General features: G+C 37.9%; 1 protein-coding gene across 5 annotated transcripts in view; it reads right to left on the bottom strand.

The window, feature by feature from the left end:
* Positions 1-24,283, bottom strand: part of MAP3K13 (mitogen-activated protein kinase kinase kinase 13) — a 159,790-nt gene that overhangs the window by 69,570 nt on the left and 65,937 nt on the right. The window contains exon 1 of one of the 5 annotated variants that reach the window (XM_082461450.1): positions 13,533-15,989. The exons of the other annotated variants lie outside the window; for them this stretch is intronic. The gene's annotated coding sequence lies outside the window, so the exon portion shown is untranslated. Of the gene's footprint in view, positions 1-13,532; positions 15,990-24,283 lie in introns of those variants that run through there. 5 annotated transcript variants of the gene reach the window in all.

Genomic DNA, 24,283 nt, shown 5'->3' with positions numbered 1-24,283 from the left:
TAGGCTTTTATTTTGTAAAGTCAGAGCAGAATTTTTAACTCATCGGCTTTTTAAATGTTGAAACAGTTCCATAAAATGGCCATGCCTAGAGGCGATGAAAGAGGGTTTTGTTTTACTTCTTCTATGACAGAAAAAAGGGAATGGGAGTAGAAAAAAAGCATGAGAAAGAGAAAAGACCAGAATCACGAGAATTGGCTACAGTATACACGATGGGTCCTACCTATTGCCCAGCCATTTCTTTTTTTTTTTAATCTCCTACTGAATTCTTCTTATCCAAGCAATATTAAAAGTTATAGGATAAATTTTGAAAATAGTAACTTTGTAATAAGGCATAGAAGCAGCATAATATAGGTTTATGTCCTATAGTATTTTACATTCTTTTTCTTCTTTGTTAACTGATATTTCTTTAGGTCCTGCGTTTGACTTTATTCTTAAACAAAGCCCTGAATTTATTATTCCACCTTAAAAAGAAAGAAATTTTAACACATGCTACAACATGGATGAACTTTGAAGACATTATGCTAAGTAAAATAAGCCAGTCACAGAGGACAAATATTGTATGATTTCACATATATGACGTAAGTAGCGTAGTCAAACTCATAGAGATAGAAAGTAGGATGCTGGTTGACAGGGACTGGGGAGAGAGGGGAAATGGGGAGTTATTCTTTAGTGGGTACAGCAGTTCAGTTTCATAACACGAAAAAGTTCTGGAGATGGATGGTGATAATGAACAATATGAATGTACTTAATGCCACTGAATTGTATATTTTAAAATGGTTAAAACGTAAATTTATCACAATAAAAAAAAATAAAGAAGGGGGAAAATATCCTGTCTTTAGCCTTGAAACTGCAGTAACTGGCAGCTACTAGTAGGAACCCTGGACAGACTAGGGTATGTAGGACAGCACTGTTAATGAAGTTGCAAAAAAGAAAAAAAGTGTAAAGTGATTTAGAAGAAACTTATTAGTTAAAGCTGAAGGCTAAAAACTTTCACAAGAATAAAATCCTGCTCTGTATTTAGTAACAATGAAGTGTTCTCTTAAGATTGTCTATAAGAACACCCATTCTTACATATCCTTTAAGAAAAATGTCTTCACTATGGAATCTTACTCAATTCCCAAGTAAGGAAGCAGTACAGAGGCATAGGAAAGAGTCTGGATGCTGGAGCCTGACTCTCTGAAACTGAATGCTGGCTCCACTTTGAGGAATTTGCCATCTTTTTGCTTTGGTTTCATCTGGAAATTAGGGACAGTAATAATAGCACCTACCTCAGAGAGCCGTTGTGAGGTTTAACTATGTAAAGCACGGTGTCTGGCACATGGTGAGCACAATATTGATGTTCACTATGGTTCTTGCTCCGTTGTCACACTCACGTCCTGTGTGCAGTGGTGCTCACAGTGGGCTCGGGGGCCTCCTGGGGATCCCTGAGACCTTAGGGGGGCTGTGAGGTCAGAACTATTTTCATAATAATGAGATATTATTTTCCTTTTTCACTCACACTCTCTCACAATTCCACAAATTCTTATAGTGGAATTTCCCAGTGGCTACTATATGCCATTTGATATTACAATAGATTGAAAGCAGAAGCTAAGATGAGAATGCAACTACCATCTACGAAGTCAGACATGAAAAGATTTGCAAAAGTCTCTTCTCATAATGCCACTTTCCTCACAAAAATGTTGGAGGTATGGAAATTACAGTTACTTTTCGGAAAAAAAGTTATGTGAATGTGTAATGGTTTTTTAAAAAATAAATTAGTATTAAAATTTTTCTCAGTTTTAATTTCTACTGTAGTAAATATAGAAGATACAACTCACATAAACAAAAGCCCTTTGGGAATCTCAATAATTTTCTTGGTCCTGAGCCGAAAAAGTTTGAGAACCACTGTTCTATTATAATATATTACAGTGTATGTGTCAGTCTCTTCAAGTAGACTGTATTTGTAGACAGCAATACAAATTTTCTTTCTTTTTTTTCTCTTCTTTCTTTTTCTTTTTAAAAAATTTCCCCAGGTATTGACTGACAGCCTTTTTATTTTTATACAGCAGACCATCAGCAAAGCGAATGAAGCTAACATATAGTAGCAACTACCATTTATTTGGGGCTTAGTGTTTCTTACGCGCCGTGCTCAGCCTTTCATTTAACACTCATTAGGTTCTAGAATTACCCCTATTATATACATGGTGGAAACTTAGAGACATTAAATAACTTAAAGGCATAGATAGCTAATAAATGGACCTGCCAGGACTCAACTCTCTGACTTCAGAAGCCAAGCTCTTAACCATGTCAAAAGAGTGGAAAAATGCAGAGAAATTAGAAAAGCTATAGTTAGGCAAGACAAATTATTTACAAAGCATGGTTCCAGTAGTCTCTATCAAGTAGCTAGTTTACCTTTGCAAGGCGTTTGTAATTCTGGTTTTCTCCTGGATATTCACATTGTGACTTGGAACAATTTTTATTTGGTTTAACACAGAGAGCATACTCCCTTATACTAAAGTTAATAAGATCTTTCCTAAGAAGGTCAGCTCCTCAACCAGAATGTATTGCCTCTGTCTCTCAAGGAGGTGAATAGGTGGTACCTTTTAGTACCTTATGTCTCTGAAAGAACTAGTAAGACACAAATTTTAAAGTGTAACATTATAAACCTAATGTAACAATATTATAAAAATTGGAGAAATAAAGAAAAAATTACTCTTTCACCCTAACTCAAAAAAGTTTGGTGTACTTCCTTCAATTTTTCCCTTGAAAAATTTTAAACATAACTCGAATTGTGCTGTACTTGAAACTTTCTCTCCTGTTTCTTTTCTCTTACAACTACATCATATATATTTTTCATATTGATCAAACGGATTTCGTCACCATCATTTTTAAAAGGCAGCATATATTCTGTCAGTTGATTATTAATTGTAGTTACTCTTGTTATTCGTGATAGTTATGTTCTATATAAAGTCACCAGGAACAATGAATTAGTGAATACTGAACCATTGCTTCTTGGAGAAATATAGGGTTAGGTTTCTGTGAGCCTCTGGACACAACATTTTCATTAACTGATCAATACACAACTTCGTTTTATGTGTGTGTCTGTTTAAAGACACTTTATTGATATACATTGTTGATTCATTAACATTGAACTCACAGCCAACATCACAATAATTCATGCCTAAACGAGGCTGATTTTCTTAGCACATCATGGCCTTCATAGGAACTCCAGGCAGCACTTCAACACTATGCTTGGGGGCTCTTTTAAATAGTGAAATCACCAACAAAAAGCACACAAATGCAAAAACCAGGGCACTAAATCGACTTCAAGAAAGACACTTGTTTACAGCATGAGCTCTGAAACAAGCAGGCAGAGACAGTCACCTTATTCCACCTCAGCTGGGAGTGTGTACTTCAGACCACTCACATTTTTCACTGCTCTACACGTGTGTGCAAATGACCTTTTGTAAAAGTGCTGCAAGTATTGATTTGGGGGTTAAAAATAAATTTTAGTGAGCAGGTGAGTTCACAAATATGGAATCTGTGAATAATGAGTATCAACTGTTTTTCCCTATTATTGAACAGTTAGGCTATTTCTTTCTCTTTCTATGAAAATAATGCTGTGATTAGTTTATGCATAAAACTTCTTCTTTTAGGAGTACTTCCTTAGGAACAGGGCTAGTTACAATTTTGATAGAGCCTGCTTATTGCAGTAGCTCTTGGAGTAGCTCGTGCCAATTCTTCAACACAAAGTGTTGTCCTAGGACCAGTAGCACCAGCATCACCTGGGAGCTGATTAGAAATGCTGACAAAATCACTCCCAGATTAAGTGAGTCAGAATCTGGGTTTTAACAAAATCCTCAGGTGATTCCCATGCACATTAAAATTCTGAGAAGCTCTCCTATAAATCAAGGATTCTCAAACTTTACTATGCATCAGCATCGCCTAGCCAGCTTGTTAAAACAGAGATGCCTGACTCCACCCCCGGCATTTCTGATTCGGAACATCTGGGGAGGGGCCTGAGACTGTGCATTTCTGACACATTTCCAGGTGATGTTGATGCTCCTGGTTCTAAGACCACACTTTGAGAACCACTGCACCAGCTGGTTCATGAGTAGCTCTCTGGCAGGATTAATGTTTTTAAATTGCTAATGCATCTTATTTTTGTAGAAGGGAGGGAAAATATAATCAATTTATAGCTGATCAAAAAAAAAAAAAAATCCTTCTCACTGTATAGGGCCAGGGTTTGTGGAGGCAGGTAAGCCAGCCAGGATGGTTACACCTAGTCATGGTTGGTGGGGGGAGGCTAATGTGGAGGGATCAACTGAGAAACAGAAATAGAAAAAAAAGTTTTTTCTCTTATTATTTAGGTACCTCCTATAAAAGAATCTGTAATTTAAGTACCTGGAAAAATTCCTATTGAATAGTTTTTCGTAAACTATATTTTATTAATTACATCCCCAAATAAGAGAATATGGTAAAAAGTGTCAAAGAAATTTTTTTTTTTACTTCGAGTTTCCTGTGGTGAAAAATAATATGTGTACAGCAATGAAAGGATAGGTCCCCAAACAAGGCCCCGAAGCTTAGTGTTTTTAGTCTTTGGTAAATCTTTGGCTATGACTCAGGAATACACTGGAGATTTCTTTTAGAAGATAGAAGACTTAAGACTACAGTTTCCTCACCCTGAATCTTCATGTCCAGCCCAGTCAATTCAAACACATAACAATTCTCCAGCATAAACGCATTTTTGGGAACAAGCCATATGCATTTCAGGTATATCACGATTACCATTTCATATTGCTTATGAGCTTGGCAAAGCTTTAAGGCAGTACAGTCTCCTAGATAGGTACTTCCTTGGAGTGCCTTCCTTTTCCTTAACCTGGGACCCCTTTGCCCTACCTTAATAGTGAGGTTCTCTTGGTCATTCCTCTTTACTTTCCAGGCCTGGTCCAAGGCTATTAGAAACTGGGTGGCTAGAAGCTCTTTGTTTTTAAAACCATTCCAAGTCCTTTTAAATAGTTAGTAGGAAAAAGACAAAGACAATCTGTGACAAAAGCAGTTGACACTAACAATTAAAAACAAGAGGGAAGAGATACGGGAACATATGTATATCTATAACTGATTCACTTTGTTATAAAGCAGAAACTAACACACCATTGTAAAGCAATTATACTGCAATAAAGATGTTTAGAAAAAACAAACAAACAAACAAACATTAATCCTGCCGGAGATCTACTAATGAACCAGCTAATGCAGTGGTTCTCAAAGTGTGGTCCTAGAACCAGGAAATAATTGGTGAGTAATTAGTAAAATGCTTAATCTTATACTCAAAGGTATAAGATCCAGTTAAAAGAAATCCTTATCAATGAAGATAACCTTTTGATCAAAGGGGAGCAGGTGATGGGGAGTGAGTGCTGTTTCAATGTGTTATGGCAGAAGCCCTGAATGGAGAAAAGATCATATAAAGGATTAAGAAAACATAAAGTATTATGTGATTGATTTTCTTTCTCCAAGAAATCTACTCTGGTCTCCAGGTCTCTGAGAACACATAAGGATTAGATTAGGGCCTAGCTTTAATCATTAACACAAGCAGTATAAAGCAAATGTTCAGTTATTTTTGATTAGACAAACAGACAGAAGGGGTTCTGTTCAAAAATGGCCATAAATAGGAGGGGGAGGATGAGGAGGAAGGAGGGAGAACCTGGCAAAATAGTAAAATTTCTTTTCAAATTGGCTCTTGAGCCCCAGCAGCTGCAATATCAGGTGGGTATTTCCCAGGAGTTTTTATGTTTAGCAAAGATTTAAAACGAGTCTGTAATTTAGGTCTAGCAGTGACTGGAAATATCCAAAGGTATGTTGCATCTGTTTCTTCTTAGCATGCATATATACTTGAATTTGTTATGTGAGAGGAAATAATTGGTGAGTAATTAGTAAAATGCTTAATCTCACTTTAATCGAAAGATTATTTTCTCTGCAAAAAGCAATCATGGCTTTGTGTTTTGGTGGGCTTGATCTCACTAATCTCAATTCTCCACGGTTATGCACGCCTGCAGATAGCCTAATGTGTCCCATTAAAGGCAGGAGGGAGAGCTACTAGAAATGCAGGCACAGTGCCTCAGGGGTAATAAGAAGCCTCGGAGGGCTTGTTTGGTAAATTGAGCCCTCTTTAGTTATAGCAACTGTGACAGCCCGCTTTAGGACACTAAGAGTCTGTTTCAGTCTGGGTCTCAGATCCATTCTCTTTGGTTTAAGGTGAAAACTGCTGGCCTGGATGCCACCTGCCTGGGCAGGTGAGCCATCAGCGCAGCCACAGTCTCCCTGGGCTCTGCCTCCCTTTTCTCCATCATCTTTCTCCACTCCTTTGTCTTTGGCTATTTCTTAAGCCATTCACTTTTTTATTTTTTAATTTATTTTTATTTTTGGCTGTGTTGGGTCTTTGTTGCTGCGCGCGGGCTTTCTCTAGTTGCGGCGAGTGGGGGCTACTCTTCGTTGTGGTGCGCTGGCTTCTCATTGCGGTGGCTTCTCTTGTTGTGGAGCACGGGCTCTAGGTGCACGGGCTTCAGTAGTTGTGGCACGCAGGCTCAGTAGTTGTGGCACATGGGCTTAGTTGCTCCACGGCATGTGGGATCTTCCCGGACCAGGGCTCAAACCCATGTCCCCTGCATTGGCAGGCAGATTCTTAACCACTGTGCCACCAGGGAAGCCCCAAGTTTTGCTTATTAAGAGCACTAATAAAAGTCAGATTAAGGAAAAGGCTACAAAACACAACCAGCCTGAGGTTATTAGATTATCTGTTGCCACATGCCCTATTAGCCCAGACCAACAAAACACTAGTCTAATGGAAGCTTTCTCTTAACTACAAAGAACAATGGCCAAGACAACTTCCTCATACAGAGGAAAATCTGAAAGTGATTTAACCTTTCTTTGTCGCACCCGGATATCTCCACCTGAAACACTTCTGACGCTTTCTCCTCCTCCACTGTAGCAGCATCCCATGGGGGTTAAACTTCTATAAAAGTACTATGAAAAAATCGGAATAAAGGTAGATTAACCAGATTGTCTTACAAACTGTCACTTGCCTATCTGATGTAGGTAATAACCAGATTTTAAGAATCCTAACAATGTTAGGGTTAGAAAGGACATTTGAGATCACTAAGAACAATTTCTTCATCTCATATATTAAAACCAAAGCTGAGGGAAAATTTCAAAAAGCTGAGAGAATTGGAATCTTGCCAAGGATGATCTGAAACTGCTACACTGGCCCTTATAGTCTTAGTACAATTCTTCTTCCATTGCATCATTGTCTCTTACAGCAGGTAAATAGAAAACATGTTGATTTTATCCATTTTAATATAAGTAACCTTTTAGATAAAGAAAGAAGGCAGGTGAATGGTTGCATCATAGATTCTCATTATTAAAAACTTTACTATACACCAAGGGTTCAATTCGCCCTCTGTTCAAGGAGGTGCATGAGAATCTCCTGCTAAAGTGTAAAAAGCAAAAGGAGTCTGCAGTATTCCCTACACTGATGGTTCTCTGCCCATTTCATCTGAACGCTAGAACACATCCTCCTTGTTAACTATCCCTCACCATGCAGTGATTCTCAGTTGTGACATTATGGAAGGACACAACCCCTTACCCCCACCATACATAAACACACATACTTAGAAGGATCTATCCTAATAGGGCAGCAAGCAAAGTTTGAAAAAGTTTCCCAAGCACCATCCCTGTCCTGGCCTCCATCCAGTGGAAAAATCACTAATCCAAAAAAAAAAAAAAAGTACTTATCCAATAAACAAACGTTTATGAAGTGTGTACTCTGTGCCACGAACAGGGTATAAAGTGCTGAACAAGAGTTAATACTAAATACTCACTCTGGGTTTTAGTGCTTAGAAGCTGCCGTCTTTATATACCCAAAGTGCCTGGCGTGGTCAGCCACCATCCCCTCGGTTTGATGGTTCCTTAATCTCCTTGAGGAATCTATATCTGCACATAAACCAAATGATGAAAAGGTTCCTTTTTGATTTTACCCCACTCCTACTCTCTGTTCCCCTCCTACCTTTATTTTTCTCCTTAACATTTATCAGTCTAAACATAATTTACTTATTCATTGTTTGTCAGCCCCAATAAAATAAGCCCTCAAGAGAACAAGAATTTTTGTCTATTTTTTCTCTTGCTGGGTCCCCAGTACCTAGAACGTATAGTAAATGCTCAATAAATATTTGTTGATTAAATGAATGCCAACACTTCTACACCTGCCAAGTCTATTTGATACATCCTCGCTTCTACCCTGGTCTCCCCACCATTCCCTTCAATCATTCTCCCATATAGAGGTCCAGTATATTGGCCTCTGTCCTCTTAGGATTTTTCCTGTCAGCTACATCTAGGCAAAGTACAGCCAGCCTGGGTTCCATGATTAGCTAACACATGATGATTTTCATTCACTTCACCCTCTTATCTTCCACTGCACCTGCTGCACCAACACTTAACCCTATATTACTCCCATTGTCCAACTTATCTTACTGTTTGTCCAGTCCAGAGCATTGCTAGAGAAGATTTAGATGCATGCTAGACTGGACCAATCTCAATTCATGGTAGGACTCAATGCTCAAAATTCATAGTATACAGAAGAAAGAGAATGGGATTAAGAATTAGAGCCGGGGGGACTTCCTTGGTGGCTCAATGGTTAAGAATCCGCCTGCCAATGCAGGGGACACGGGTTCGAGCCCTGGTCCGGGAAGATCGCACATGCTGCGGAGCAACTAAGCCCGTGCGCCACAGCTGCTGAGCCTGCGCTCTAGAACCCGCGAGCCACAACTACTGAGCCCGCGTGCCACAACTACTGAAGCCCGTGCACCTAGAGCCCATGCTCTGCAACAAGAGAAGCCACCGCAATGAGAAGCCAGTGCATCGCAACGAAGAGTAGACCCTGCTCTCGCCGCAAGTAGAGAAAGCCCGCTCGCAGCAACGAAGACCCAACACAGCCAAAAAATGAGTAAAATAAAAAAAAATTTTAAAAAGGAGCATTAATTTAAAAAAAAAAAGAATTAGAGCTGGGTTTAAAAATAGCGTATAATGTACACTACCTGGTGTCTTTGGCTGACTCAGCAACCTTTCTGAGGCTGTTTTCTCATCTGTAAAATGGGAGTGGTAGTACTCACTTCATATCTTGAGGATTATATTTGAAATGAAATAATGTACCTGAAAGCTCCTAGCAGATTTACAGGCATGTAGAAGTTGCTTAATAAGTGTTAGCTCCTTCTCTTCCTTTAATTTAACATATTTCACTAACCTCTGATGATGCCCTCACTCTCTGAAAATGACTAACATCCACTTAGCCAGAAAATCAATGCTTTCTGGTATGAATCTTAATTTTCTTCTTTTCTCTCTTTTCCATATCAGAATTCTATGTCTTCACTCATCCTATCTCCTGATTCAGAAATAATGTCCCTCTTCTTTTGTAAGACTAACCCTCTATCCATACCAATAGTTTTCATCCCTGGCTGCACATTAGAATCATCTGTGGAGCTTTTTAAAAATGCAGATGTCTGGCCCCCACCACAGCCCAATTAAATATGAATCTCTGGAGGCGGGAGCATGGCATCAATATTTTTTTTAAGTTCCCTGGTAGTGTGCCAAGACAATTCAGTGGGGGAAAGAATAATCTTTTCAACAAATATTGCTGGAACTAGATATCCTCATTCAAAAGAATGAAGTTGAACCCTTCCTTATACCATTGACAAAAATTAACTCAAAATGGATCATAGACCTAAATGTAATAGCTAAAATTTTAAAACTCTTACAAGAAAACATAAGAGTAAATCTTCATAACCTTGGGTTAGGCAAAGCCTTCTTAGATATCACACCAAAAGCACAAGCAACAATGACAAAAAATAGATAAACTTAACTTCATCGAAATTAAAACATTTGGTGCTGCAAACAATATCATCAAGAAAGTGAAAAAGACAACCTACAGACCAACAACAAAAAAAATCACAAACCATATACCTGATAAAGAACTTGTATCCAGAATATATGAAGGACTCTTAAACTCAATAATAAAAAGATGAATAACCTACTTTTTTAAATGAGCAGAGGATCTGAATAGATATTTCTCCAAAACCACAATGAAATTCCACTTTAAACTCATTAAAATTGCTCTTACCAGAAAGACGGATAATAATAGTTGTTGATGAAGATGTGGAGAAACTGAAACCCTCATACATTGCTAGTGGGAATGCAAAATGGTGCAGCTGCTTTGGAAAATGGTTATTGGAAAAGTCTGAAAATATTAAACATATAGTTATCATATGACCTAGCAATTTCACTCCTAGGTATATACCCAAAAGAAATGAAAACATATGTTTACACAAAAACTTGTACACAAATGTACATAGAAGTATTATTCATACAGCAGCCAAAAAGTGGAAAAAACCCAAATGTCCATCAACCAATGAATGGATAAGTAGCATGTGGTATAGCTATTCAATGGAATATTATTCGGCTATAAAAAGGAACGAAGCACTGATACATGTTACAAAATGGCTAAACTTTGAAAACCTTGTACTAAGTGAAAAAAGCTACAGTTGCCCCTCGAACAACATGGGTTTGAACTGTGCAGGTCCACATATACTCAGATTTTTTTCAATAGTAAATACCACAGTACTATACAGTCTGTGGTTGGTTGAATCCAAGGATGTGGAAGAATTGCAGATACAGAGGGATGAGTATAAATTACACTCAGATTAACACCCCCCCCCCTTCACACATTGTTCAAGGGTCAACTGTAGTCACAAAAGACCATACACTGTATAATTTCATTTATAAGAAGTGGTCAGAATAGGCAAGTCTATGTGTAGAGAAAGTAGATCAGTGGTTGCCTAGGGCTGAGAGTTGAGGGGAAATGAGGAGTGACTGCTAATGGGTATGGGGTTCTTTTTGCAGTGATGAAAATGTCCTAAAATTGACTGTGGTGATGGTTGCACAACTCTATGAACATACGAAAAACCACTGGCTAGGAAAGAGAGACAGAAAGTTCCCCAGGTAATTCTAATCTTAATGTCTATTTACAGAAACCAATTTCTGAACCACAACACTCAAAGTGTATATGGTATTTTACCTTCTAGATTCCTTAGGGGTAAAGATGGCATCTTCTAATTCTTTCTCTCTCCCATATCCTTAAGGAATAATAACAGACACAGAGCAGGAGTATGATATCTTTTAAATGACTTTTTTTAAGTAAAAGAGTGTTCTTTGTAAACGGTTTTTTAAAATTTTAATCAAAATTGTTAAGAGTCAGGTTGCCACCTGGCAGAACTGATCATCTTGGCTATCTTGATTCATTTAAACTCCCCAAGCAATTAATTCAGCTATAGCACATAGAGAGATGGTAAGTAGACAGTGCAAACCAAACTGACCGGTTCTGCCATTCAAAGTATGGTTGTTTCACCATATAACAGTGGATGTGGCCGCTGGTCCTTAGGAACTATTCTTTTGACAGCTCCCCAGGACACAGCTCTGGTTTGACTGACTTTGTTTACTAAATAAATTAATTCCTACTTCTGGAGTAGCTTCAATTTTTAAACAGAAAGCCATCTATTGACAGTCACTGATACACAGGATTTTATTGTTTGATATTAAACAATTAAGAGTTATTGTTTTTTTCCCTACAAGTACACCATACATGAAAATAAATATAATCTAGAATACAGCCACTAGGAGTGGAGAGAGGGGGAGATTCTATAGCCACTCTGTGCCTTAAAGGGATAGCTTTACTTTAATAAAACCAAAGGGCAAACTGTATTTCTTTCATGGAAATTAAGCTCTCTTTGGCAAAATGTACATAAAAGAGTCTGATGAACATTTCCTAAGATGAGTTTAATTATGGAAACACATTTTAAAAAAAATCCTAAGGATTCAGTCTTTTGATCTAGCAGTGACCTAGTAGACTTTAATAATTTAAACTAACTTCGAAATTGCTACTTTCAATAGAGGCTCTGAAGGTACATACACAAAAAATGCTGAAATAAGTCTAGGTATTTACAAATATAGGGAATTTTGTCATTTATTCAACCCAGCAGATTAAAAAATAGCAAAATATGACACCATAGTTGTCTGAGCATAGGACAAAAACCTGGTTTACAATCAGGCAGAAGTTTTCCCTTCTATAACTCTAGTGAGTTCAAATGTACTCAGAAAAACAAAATGAATGAGGGCAATGTCAGATGAGAAATAAAAAGAAAATTCTAAATCCTCAGGTAATTTTGAAATGAAATGAGTTTACAGTTGGAAGATTCATTAATAAGAATAATTCAAAAGATATCATTAGAGCCATAATTTAGAAGCCTTGTTTCATGAGGAGATTATAATCTGAAATTCTCAAAACTAAGAATTGATTATACAAGGTAAACAAGATAAGGCTAAATGATAAAAAATAACAGACATTTTGTGTTCTCTCTCACTGGAAAGAACAACTGGGTACATGCTGCTGACTAGACTATAAACTGCTCTAAGTGAGGCAGTTGGAAAATGCTATTAGATTATATGGGTTGAGGAGCTGCCCCAGGGGTAGAACATGTCACAATGTCACATCCCTCTTCTTTACTACCACAACTTTCACCAGAATCAACCAGAGCCTTGGAAAACAAATTCAGTCACAAAGACTAACTTTCTGTTAAAACTCCAGTCAAACTATCAAACCAACTTAATACCTGGAACATATCAGAAGTTTTCCGTGTTCCCCAGACACAGTGGAATAAACGATTTTCAGTTGGAAGTTCATCTTAGAAAAATGCTCATGCGCATTTCTAGGCATATAATTACGGGATATACTAAGAAACCACTTCTTAGTTTTCATTAGGGGATATTTAACAAATCAGAATTTAAGGATAATTCCCCTTTTGCCTCTGGTGCAGGCTTTAGGTTTTTGAAAACGTAAATAAAATGTACAGAGTGACATAAAGAGCTATAAATATGTATACATATACGACTACAGCTCCCATAATAAAAGCTTTTGGAAAAAAAAAAAGATTGAACTGGTATTCATCTTCCCCAAACTGCAATCCCAAGATATTGACTGTTATACAATTATGAAACAAAGGCAAGGTGAAGGGTGAGAAACAACAGAAAGGACGGCAGAAAGGAAGACAAGTGCTCATCAGGCTAGAACCTGCTCTGTCTAGCTGGCCCAGCTTTCTCCAGCACCTTTCTGGTACGAGTTCTGGGCTTCTCCTATAATACAATTCACATCATCGCTCAGAGAGATGAATCTCCCTTTAAGGAAAGCCAAGCCAGCATCCAGAGGTAACGTGCAGAACCGTAAATGAAAAATGTCCACGTCTAGCAGGCAGACAAGCAAAGGAAAACCAGCTGTCAGTTTCAGAGGCTCCTAGCTGTAACGGGGTTTCAGGTTTCTCTTTGCTTCTGTCTGTCTCTCTCATCGTGTCTCCTTCAATAATATCAGTTTTCGAATCACCTCAAATCACAAATACATTCTCCATCTGTCCTTGTGAAATAAATGCTGATGAAACAGAAAAACAGAGTGCGATACTCACAACAATGAAGAATTCCTACACATGCCGTTCCATTTTCTTGCTTTAAAAAGATGTAAGGTTAATTTAAAAAGCCTTGCAGAATTAGAAAAATAAGGGGGAGGGGGATTCTACCCACACAATCCTCCCGCCCACCGCAAAGGAGCCCGAAGGCTTGCTGACGTCACAGATTCATGAATGGATGTAAATTGGGCTGGTTTAGGATTCCGCACAGACTTCGCTGTGGTGTGTGCTGTGAAAAAGAAAGGGAGGGTCCAGAGCAGCCCCGGCCAATAGACTTCAGGCAGTCATGGCCTGCCTTCTTTCAGAAGGAATCTGGTCACAGAATAAACAGAGCCCACCAATCAGGGGCGTCTGCCACTGCCTTAGGACAGACTGGCAGTCTGAGAAAGGAGGGTGTGCGTGTGTGTGCGCGCGCGCGCGCGTAGGTGTGTTTGTGTGTGTGTGTGTGCAAGCGCTGCAATAGTCATAAAAACATTATTATTGCTACTGAATGAGGGCAGACTGGCAGCCTGAGGAGGGAGGGTGTGTGTGCGCGCGCGCGTATGTGTGTGTGTGTGTGTGTGTGTGTGTGTGTGTGTGTGTGTAAGCGCTGCAATAGTCATGAAAACATTATTATTACTACTGAATGAGGGAATCAGAATTTTGGTGAAATCAGTGCATGCATATAGAAGATATCACAATCTTTTATTCATTAGAGCTATTTTCTTTGACCCTTTTCTTGCTGTTCAACAATGTGCCTGATCTGATGTGATAAAAACAAATCAAAGTCAGAGAAAGAGTCTCTAAAACTGATGCCCAGTAGACAAGTATGCCCTGCACACCAAGACTTGTAAAAGCAAAATAGTAGAGAAATAATAATGGGAATAACAACCTAACGATTAAGGAAATAGATAAGAAAATATTACATAAATGTAATTGTTTGGTAGAACAATATCACCTTGCTGACATTTGCGATGAATCAAAAGTGGGTGTGAAAGAGTAATTTACTGCTACATTTAAATAAGGTAGGGCATTTCCTCATTGGTTTATTAAACTTCTGACATTCAGTTAAGATGCAGCTCCAAAAGAGCTGTTAATGTTTCTTTGAGCTAATTTTTGTTTTAGTAAGATGTCTTATTACTAATAACAAAAACAGCTATAATTAAATTCCCAAAGAGCTCATGATATTAAACAAATTTTTCTTATTTAAAAAATTTTAACAGCTTTATTGAGGTGTAATTGCTATACAAAGAACTACTATATTTAATGTGTACAATTTGATAAGCTTGGAACTATGCAAATACCCATGATACCATAATCACAGTCAAGGTAGTAGAAATATCTGACATTTCCCAGAGTTCCTCGTGTTCCTTGGGTTTTTTGTTATTGCTGATATTGTTGTTAGTTTTTGTGGCAAGAACATTTAACATGAGACCTACTCTCAGCAAATTTTGAAATGCACAATAAAATACCATATTGTTAGCTATAGGCGCTATATTGTACAGCAGACCTCTAGAACTTATTCATCTGGTATAACTGAAACTTTATACCCACTGAATAACAAATCCCCATTTCCCTCTCCCCTCAGGCCCTGGAAACCACTATTGTATTCTCTGCTTTCATGAGTTTGACTATTTTGGATAACTCGTATAAGTGGAATCAAGCAGTATTTGTCTATTTTGTGACTCGCTTATTTTACTTAGCATAATGTCCTCCAGGTTCATCCATGTCGCAAACGGCAGAATTTCCTTTTTAAAGGCTGAATAATATTCCATTGTACATACAGTATATACATTTTCTGTATCCATTCATCTGTCAATGGACACTTGGGTTGTTTCCATATGTTGGCTACTGTGAATAGTGCTGCAATAAATATGGGAGTGCAGATATCTCCTTGAGATCCTGATTTCAATTCTTTTGGATATATACCCAGAAGTGAGATTGCTGGATCCTATGGTAGTTCCATTTTTAATTTTATGAGAAATCTACATACTGTTTTTCATAGCTGCTGCACTATTTTACATTCTCTTCAAAAGTGTACAAGGGTTCCAATTTCTCCACAACCTTCCCAACACTTGTTATCTTTTTAAAAAATAATAAGCCATCCTAAGAGGTGTGAGGTGATATCTCTTTGTGGTTTTGATTTGCATTTCCCTGATAATTAATGATGGTGGGCACCTTTTCATATACCTATTGGCCATTTGTATGTCTTCTTTGGAGAACTGTCTGTTCAAGTCCCTTACTCATTCTTGACATCAGTCTTGGCAATAATTTCTTGAAATGACACCAAAAGCAGAGGCAACAAAAGCAAAAATAGACAAGTGGGACTATATCAAACTAAAAAGCTTCAGTCAACAGAATGACAAGGCAACCTACAGAGTAGAAGAAAATATTTGTAAACCAGATATATTGTCTGATAATGGGTTAATTTCCAAAAAATACAAGGAACTCATACAACTCAGTCCCCCCAAAAAAAAAAAACAAAAAAACTTGTGACACTGTTTATTCTTTTTTTTTTAGCTTAGTATCGTCAACAAAATTTTAAAAATTTTTATTGGAGTATAGTTGATTTACAATGTTGTGTTAGTTTCTGTTGTACAGCAAAGTGAATCAGTTATACATATACATATATCCACTCTTTATTTTAGATTCTTTTCCCATATAGGTCATTACAGAGTATTGAGAAGTGTTCATTTTTTCCTCTTCATTTTAAATTTTTTCAAAGTTACACAGAAGTGGAGATTAATATAATTTATTGCCCTGTATCCCATCATTTCACTTCACAATTACCAATACTTTACTAATACTGATCATAACTTTTTTGAACTTTGGGAATGACCTTAAATCCTTGAAACTGGAACAATGGTGGTTAATATATAAGGCCTTGGTTATAAGGTGTCCAGTAACCAAGAACATTCTGAACAGATATCTGCTCTATCTCTCAATCAGATTATTTGTACAGCTGAGAGAAGGAGAGCGGTTGCCTGTTTCTATGTGGTTATAAAGGGTTCAAACCTGACACTAGTAAGTACTGCTCACTGCTTACCTCACTTGGGAAAAAAACACCCAACTTCCCAGGACTATTTTATACGCAGGAAAGATGTTCAGTATATTGTTCTATATACTCAAGCAATAAAATATCACTGGCAAACAACATATTCAACAAATTTCTCTAAAGGAGCTTATTGTGGTATGTCACTATGGAAAAGACAGACCAAAGAAATTTACCCATGAGACATGGGTGTGCTCAAGACCAATGTAGTACTGGTACATTCCTAGTAGGCCTGAGTGCACCACACTAATCTATATCAATCAATATGTCCATGTACCAGGATTATTTTAGAACCCACAAATGGAAAGAAGATGAATATGCATCTCTGTTTCCTTCAACAGCAATCAAAGCCAACCAGGATACACTGGAAGAATTGGATTTATTAAAAAAACAAAAAACAAACAAACAAAACAAACACTTCCAAATAATACAGACTAACTAATACAGGCAACCTCTTTGTGGAACATGTCAATGAGATGGCCAAATCTGTTACAGAAGCTAACACGTTGCCTGTAAGCTCTGAGAGCAACATCACTACTCAATCAAGGATCAGGGTAGGTCTTTGAAGCAATTCAACAAAACAGAGTATATAAATGGTTCTAATAACAGCCACCTAAGATATTGGTTTAATATGTAATCTGGCAAATAAAAATTAGCTGGCTCTACAGACTTGCCATTTTAGTAAGATGAACTTTAGTCTGGGTTAGCATGCCTCCCTAGAGCACAGAAATACCAACTGGGCCAACAAAAACTTCTCTATGTCAAACATCGTGGGAAATCATTGGGAAGATAAGTTGTATCCCCAAATTACAGAAACTGCACAGGTTATTCTTCAAGGAGGCCAATGTTGTTTTAGGGACAGAATTTGGAAGGTAGGGAAAGGGGGCCATGAAAAACGTACATCCTAGAGCAATACTTCCTGAGAACTTCTTGTGATGATAGAAATGTTCTATAATTTGCACTGTCTCATACATTAGCATTTGAAATGTGGCCAGTATGACTGAGGAACTGAATTTTAAATTTTATTTAATCTTAATTAATTAATTAATTAATTTTTAAAAAACATCTTTATTGGAGTATAATTGCTTTACAATGGTGCTTTACAATGGTGTGTTAGTTTCTGCATTATAACAAAGTGAATCAGTTATACATATACATATGTTCCCATATCTCTTCCCTCTTGCATCTCTAATTAATTAATTAATTAATTAATTTAATTTAATTAATTTAAATTGAAAAAATAAATAGTCACATGTGGCTAGTGGCTACTGAATGGGACATTGCACCTCTAGAGATATTAAGCCAAGTCCCATAGTCACAAGTAATTTTTTATTTCAGCACGTGGGCATACTAAGTGTGGAGCACTACAAAGCCATTATCAAGGTGAGTAAGCTCTTTAAAGAACCAAATGAACCTCTTCAAATTTCAGTAATGACTAGAAGATGACTGGTCTCCTTTCCCAAGAAGATATTCAAAACTCATTATTAGGAAAAAATTTAAGAATAGAAGTTAAGGTACAATTATTCTGGCATAAAAATGTGAGCTATTCTAGAGTTGGTTTTTTTCTTGAGAAAAAAAAATGTGTTTTTTTTAAAGGAAAATGACTCAGTTAAGCCAGAACCTAAGAGAAGTTAAAGTATTATGACCCAGTGACAATTTTTGTCATAAACACCAAGAAAAAGAAAGAGTATGATGACCTCAGTTCTAATGCATGAAGATTCGGATTTCCTTCACAGGCACCAATGTGGTTAGAAGCTAGTAAAGAGATCTGGGTTCAAATCCTGACTCTGTTATTTATTAGTTATGTATGTTCAGGTAAACCTGAGTGTCAGTTTCTCATTATTAGAGGGAGGATGAAATGTACAGTGTGGGGAATATAGTCATTAATAATGTAACATCTTTGTATGGTGACAAAGGTGGTCAAAAGGTATGAACTTCCAGTTATATGATAAATAGGTACTAAGGATGTAATATACAACATGATTAATATAATTAACACTGCTGTATGTTATATATGAAAGTTAAGAGAGTAAATCCTAAGAGATCTCTCATCACAGGGGAAAAATGTTTTTTCTTTTTTTTCTTTTGTATGTATGTAAGATGATAGATATTAACTAAACTTATGTGGTAGTCATTTCATAACGTATGTAAGTCAAATCATTATGTTGTACACCTTAAATTCATACAGTGTTGTATGTCAATTATATCTCAATAAAACTGGAAGAGCAAAAATAAAGTGGGGATAATAGGCTATGCCTATTACGTGAAAGTTAAGTAAAATAACACATGTAAAGACTTCAGTACAGGGACTTCCCTGGTGGCGCAATGATTAAGAATCTGCCTGCCAACGCAGGGAACATGGGTTCGATCCCTGGTCCGAGAAGATCGCACATGCTGCGGATAAATAAGCCCATGCACCACAACTACTGAGCCTGCGCTCTAGAGCCTGCGAGCCACAACTACTGAAGCCTGCGCACCTACAGCCTGTACTCCACAATAAGAGAAGCTACCATGATTAGAAGCCCGCGCACCGCAACGAAGAGTAGCCCCCGCTCAGCTCGCCGCAACTAGAGAAAGCCCACGCACAGCAACGAAGACCCAGCACAACCCAAAAAGAAAAAAAAAAAAGACTTAAGCACAGTACCTGCATATAGAAGATATGCAGAAAATGATACTGATAGCTCTCTTTGTTTCATTATTGTTGTTAGAATAAACAAAATAAAGATTCTTTATTGTGCTTATTTATGATAAAGCTTGAACAGATCTTTGCAGGAAATTTAAAAAATATGTATTAGTGACACGTCTTCCAAAGGAAAGCTCACCCAAATCATTTTCCTTTGGTAGGTTGAGGAATACTTTCTGAGGTTCTGAAGGTGAGTGGGGTAAAACCCTGAGGAAGCTAAGGGAGGTGACCAGAAATTCTCTTTATCAAAAAAAAGCTAAATTTTCCTACATAAAGATGTAGTTTCATGAACTAATATAAAAAACAATCTGTCTAATAGGTGAGAACACTAGTCAGAATTCTCCACTTCTGTATCAGAACATTAACCCTAACTTTCCCTGTTTCCAAAGTATACGGTTCCTCAAACAACAATTCCTTTTTTTTTTTCCTTCACTTAAACTATGAGAGATTGTGACTAAGGCTCTGAGTGGGTCTTTCTAATCCGGAGAGTCCCAGGTCACATCCTCTACCTCCTCATTCTTTTTATTTTTTTTTAATTTTTAAAATTTATTTTTATTTTTTATTCAGACAACATTTTCAATATTCACATTTCAACATTCAAAGGCCTCGGCAGATTATTACTTGAACTTTGTTGTTGTTGTTGCTGTCCAGCTCCCAGGAAATGTTTCCATGAGAAAGTGATTTTTAAGAACCATCTAAGGAAAAATATTCTCATAAATATTACTAAAATCTGTCCTTGCATCAAAGGAGATAGAGAGATAATCAGAAAGCTACATGCTACCTAAACGTCATTAGCTTAGTACTACTTAGCAGAATAACTATCATTGAGCTACACTTCTATGTTATGGTTTTCCTTTTATTATAAGGGACAGCCATATTGCTTTTACGTTGTCCATTATCTTGCGTGATGTCTCACACGTAATAATTCACACGAGGAGTTCGTTTTAGAACTCAATACCAGGGACTTCCCTGGTGGTGCAGGGGTTAAGAATCTGCCTGCCAATGCAGGGGACATGGGTTTGAGCCCTGGTCCGGGAAGATCCCACATGCTGCGGAGCAACTAAGCCCGTGCGTCACAACTACTGAGCCTGCGCTCTAGAGTCCGTGAGCCACAACTACTGAGCCTGCGTGCCACAACTACTGAAGCCCACACGCCTAGAGCCCGTGCTCTGCAACAAGAGAAGCCACCGCAATGAGAAGCCTGTGCACCACAACGAAGAGTAGCCCCCGCTCACCGCAACTAGAGAAAGCCTGCAAGCAGCAACAAAGACCCAACGCAGCCAAAAAATAAATAAATAAATAAATTTATTTTTTTAAAAAAAGATTATCATACTAAGTGAAGTAAGCCAGACAGAGAAAGGCAAATATCATATGCTATCGCTTATATGTAGAATCTAAAAAAAAAAAAAAAAAAGATACAAATGAACTTATACGTAAAACAGAAACAGACCCCACAGACATAGAAAACAAACTTATGGTTACCAAAGGGAAAAGGGTCGGGGGGGACCTGAAACTAACACAACATTGTAAATCAACTATACTTCAATAAAAATAAATTAAAAAAAAATAAAGTCAGTGACTTTTATCAATTTGTACTATATATCAACTATTATGCTAAGGGCCTCATATAAATACCTCAATTAATACAATGATTTGAGTAGGTATTTTGATCCCTGTTTTAAGATTTGGAAGGTGAGACACAGAAAAGCTAAATAATTTGAAATCACAAAGCCAGTTTAAAAAAAAAAGGGCAGCAGTTTCCAGAACCTATGCGCTCATTATACTAGTCTGTTTGTAAGAGAAAAATAACTTGACTGGGAGTCTCAAACAAAAAGCATCCAAACAACTGGATATGTTTTCAGAGGAATATGTATGGTCAGCCATTTTAAAAGTTATGCTACAGTAATTATTGAAGAAGTCCATTTTAAGGGTATGATCCACAGGCCTGTGAATAATCCATGGCCTGGCAGCCTGATCTGTGATAGTGGTAAGAGCAATAACAGGCAAATGAAAAGCAAGCTGTTAGAATTTATTTCATGAAATGAATTGTTCGGGACCACCCAGGCAGACTATATGCACAGAGCCCTAGGAAAAGAGGCACCTGAAATATTTATTTTTGATGGACTCAGATATTTGACATATTTGTTTTAAAGAATCAAAGTTGTTGTTGTTGGGAAAATAAGAATTTAACAGATCTCATATATACATATATATATATACATATATATATATATATATATATATATATATATATATATGTATATGATCTAAAATATGACACAAATAAACCTACCTACAAAACAGAACAGACTCACAGACATAGAGAACAGACCTATGGCTGCCAAGGCGGAGGGGGTGGGAGAGAGGTGGATTGGGAGGTTGGGGTCAGCAGATGCAAACTACTATATACAGGATGGATAGACAACGAAGTCCTACTGTATAGCACAGGGAACTATATTCAACATCCTGTGATAAGTCATAATGGAAAAGAATATGAAAAAGAATATATATAATATAACAAATATATACCCAAATCACTTTGCTGTACAGCAGAAATTAATGCAACATTGTAAATCAACTATACTTCAATAAAAAATTAATTTAATAGGCCATGAGTATCATTTTAAAAATTAGATAAAATAGAACAGAAAATAGTATAGCCCATGTGGTGAAGTTAAGTATATTGTTTCAAGAAACTTGTTATATGTGTGTAATGGGACACTATAAAAGCTATGCTTCCCACTGTGAGTTGTGGTACAAAAACTTTAAAAATCACTATTCAATGATATATACGTATAATACATATCTGTTTCTTGTTATTTTTTTTTATGTCCCATATTATATACCATGCCTTTTGTGCTAAAATATCTTCTTTATATAGTTGTGCTCTTTCAGAGGTTTGGATATCTAATTTCCAAAAATAATAATTGGGAACAAATCTGGTCCTAGACATTCTTTGTAAAAAATCTTGTCCTTCACTTTACAATTTACAGAGTATTTTAAAATAGGGTATATGTTAGTCTCATTTTATACATGAGAAAATTAAGGTTCAAGAAGATGGGCTCATCTAATCCAGCTCTATCTAATCTCTGTAACCTACTGACATACTTTTAAATTCTATCCATTACCTCTTGTCTCTCCCCTGTTAAAGATCTGTCTACGATCATTCAATGACTAAAATTTAAAATGAGTTTAAAAAGTGAAAATGCAAAGATGAAAAGGCCAGTTTGTAGTATCAAGGAGCTTTGCTAAGATGAGTAACAACACAAAATGGTGAAAGTGCTAAGTTAGGCAGGAATGCTTTACTTGAGGTTGGAGAACAATACCAGAAGGAAGTTAACTAACATTTGGGGGTGGGAATATTCTTCCATGCATGGAACTTTTCTACATAATGCAAAATGTTTAGCAACCCACCCCTCCTCCACCCCCCACCATGCCTGTAACAGCCCTAGTCTTAGCCATAGCTAAAAAAATCACCCATGTTATTTGTCTCTGTAGGAGCTAGGGGATTGAGCCTCGCCCAGTTTGAGGCTTACAGGTTAGGCTACAGAGTGGTGCCCTCTGCTGCCCTCTGTTGACATAGAAAGGTAAGATCAAGCCCTTAGCTGAAAAAAATGTGTCCTATCCCTTGGAGAAAAATGTCCCAAGAACAGCCTGGTGTTGAGGCTCAGTGAGAGCTCTGGGAATGTGGGGTGAGGCTGAGTAAAGGCTGGGAGCCACTCTTCCTGGTCCAGACTATAGCCAGTATTTGCCATTTGCCTGTCTTTGGCAAGTTGGCATGTTTGTAAAGGGAATAAAGGCTTGTCTTATACAAACACACCTTGTCCTTATGCTGCAGTTTGCCCAGGGCTTGAACCAAGCCTTCTTCTCTTTCTGATAGAATGATCATTTTGAGCTGGGTGGTTACAGTCAGTTATAAATGTAGGTAAACTTGAAGGGGGAAGATTTGAGGAAACTGGATATGAGCAAATAGGACAATTCTTCCAAGGTAGTTCTTATCAAATGTAAAACTGGTAAGGCACACACCAGCACTTTTCATTCCCATATTGGATTACAGTGTACAAGTTCACAGAGAAAAAACCGGAAGTCAGAGTGGAGAAGATGTTAACACAGAGTCAGTAAAGTGTGGCCTGCTTTTAAAATGAGCTTTATATGGCTACCCATAAACAGCTCACTCTGTGTAGACCCACACTCAGCACTGCAGTCAGCTCTTTATTATTCACACTAATGAAGGGAACAGAGAAGACAGAACCCAAAAATCTTTCAGAGAAAGATCTGTTTTAAAGTTTCTCATAAATAGAGGAGGACCTTCAAGATGGTGGAGGAGTAAGACGTGGAGATCACCTTCCTCCCCACAAATACATCAAAAATACATCTACATGTGGAACAACTCCTACAGAACGCCTACTGAATGCTGGCAGAAGACCTCAGACTTCCCAAAAGGCAAGAGACTCCCCACCTGGGTAGGGCAAAAGAAAAAAGAAAAATCAGAGACAAAAGAATAGGGATGTGACCTGTACCTCTAGGAGGGAGCTTGTGAAGGGGGAAACGTTTCTACACACTAGGAAGCCGCTTCACTGGTGGGGATGGGGTGGGGGGAAGCTTCAGAGCCACAGAGGAGAGCCCAGCAACAGGGGTGCAGAGGGCAAAGCAGAGAGATTCCCGCACAGAGGATCGGTGCCAGCCAACACTCACCAGCCCGAGAGGCTTCTCTGCTCACCCACTGGGATGGGTGGGGGCTGGGAGCTGAGGCTCGGGCTTCTCTGGTCAGATCCCAGGGAGAGGACTGGGGTTGGCTGTGTGAACACAGCCTGAAGGGGGCTAGTGCACCACAGCTAGACGGGAGGGAGTCCAGGAAAAAGTCTGGAGCTGCCGAAGAGGCAAGAGACCGTTGTTTCGGGGTGCACGAGGAGAGGGGATTCAGAGAACCACCTAAATGAGCTCCAGAGATGGGCGCGAGCCACGGCTATCAGCGCAGACACCAGAGACGGGCATGAAACGCTAAGGCTGCTGCTGCAGCCACCAAGAATCCTGTGT

Source organism: Balaenoptera physalus, assembly GCF_965194825.1.
Source record: "Balaenoptera physalus genome assembly, chromosome: 4".
NCBI classification, from domain to species: domain Eukaryota; kingdom Metazoa; phylum Chordata; class Mammalia; order Artiodactyla; family Balaenopteridae; genus Balaenoptera; species Balaenoptera physalus.
Note: the sequence above shows the minus strand (reverse complement) of the source record. Positions and strands in the feature narration are given on the sequence as shown.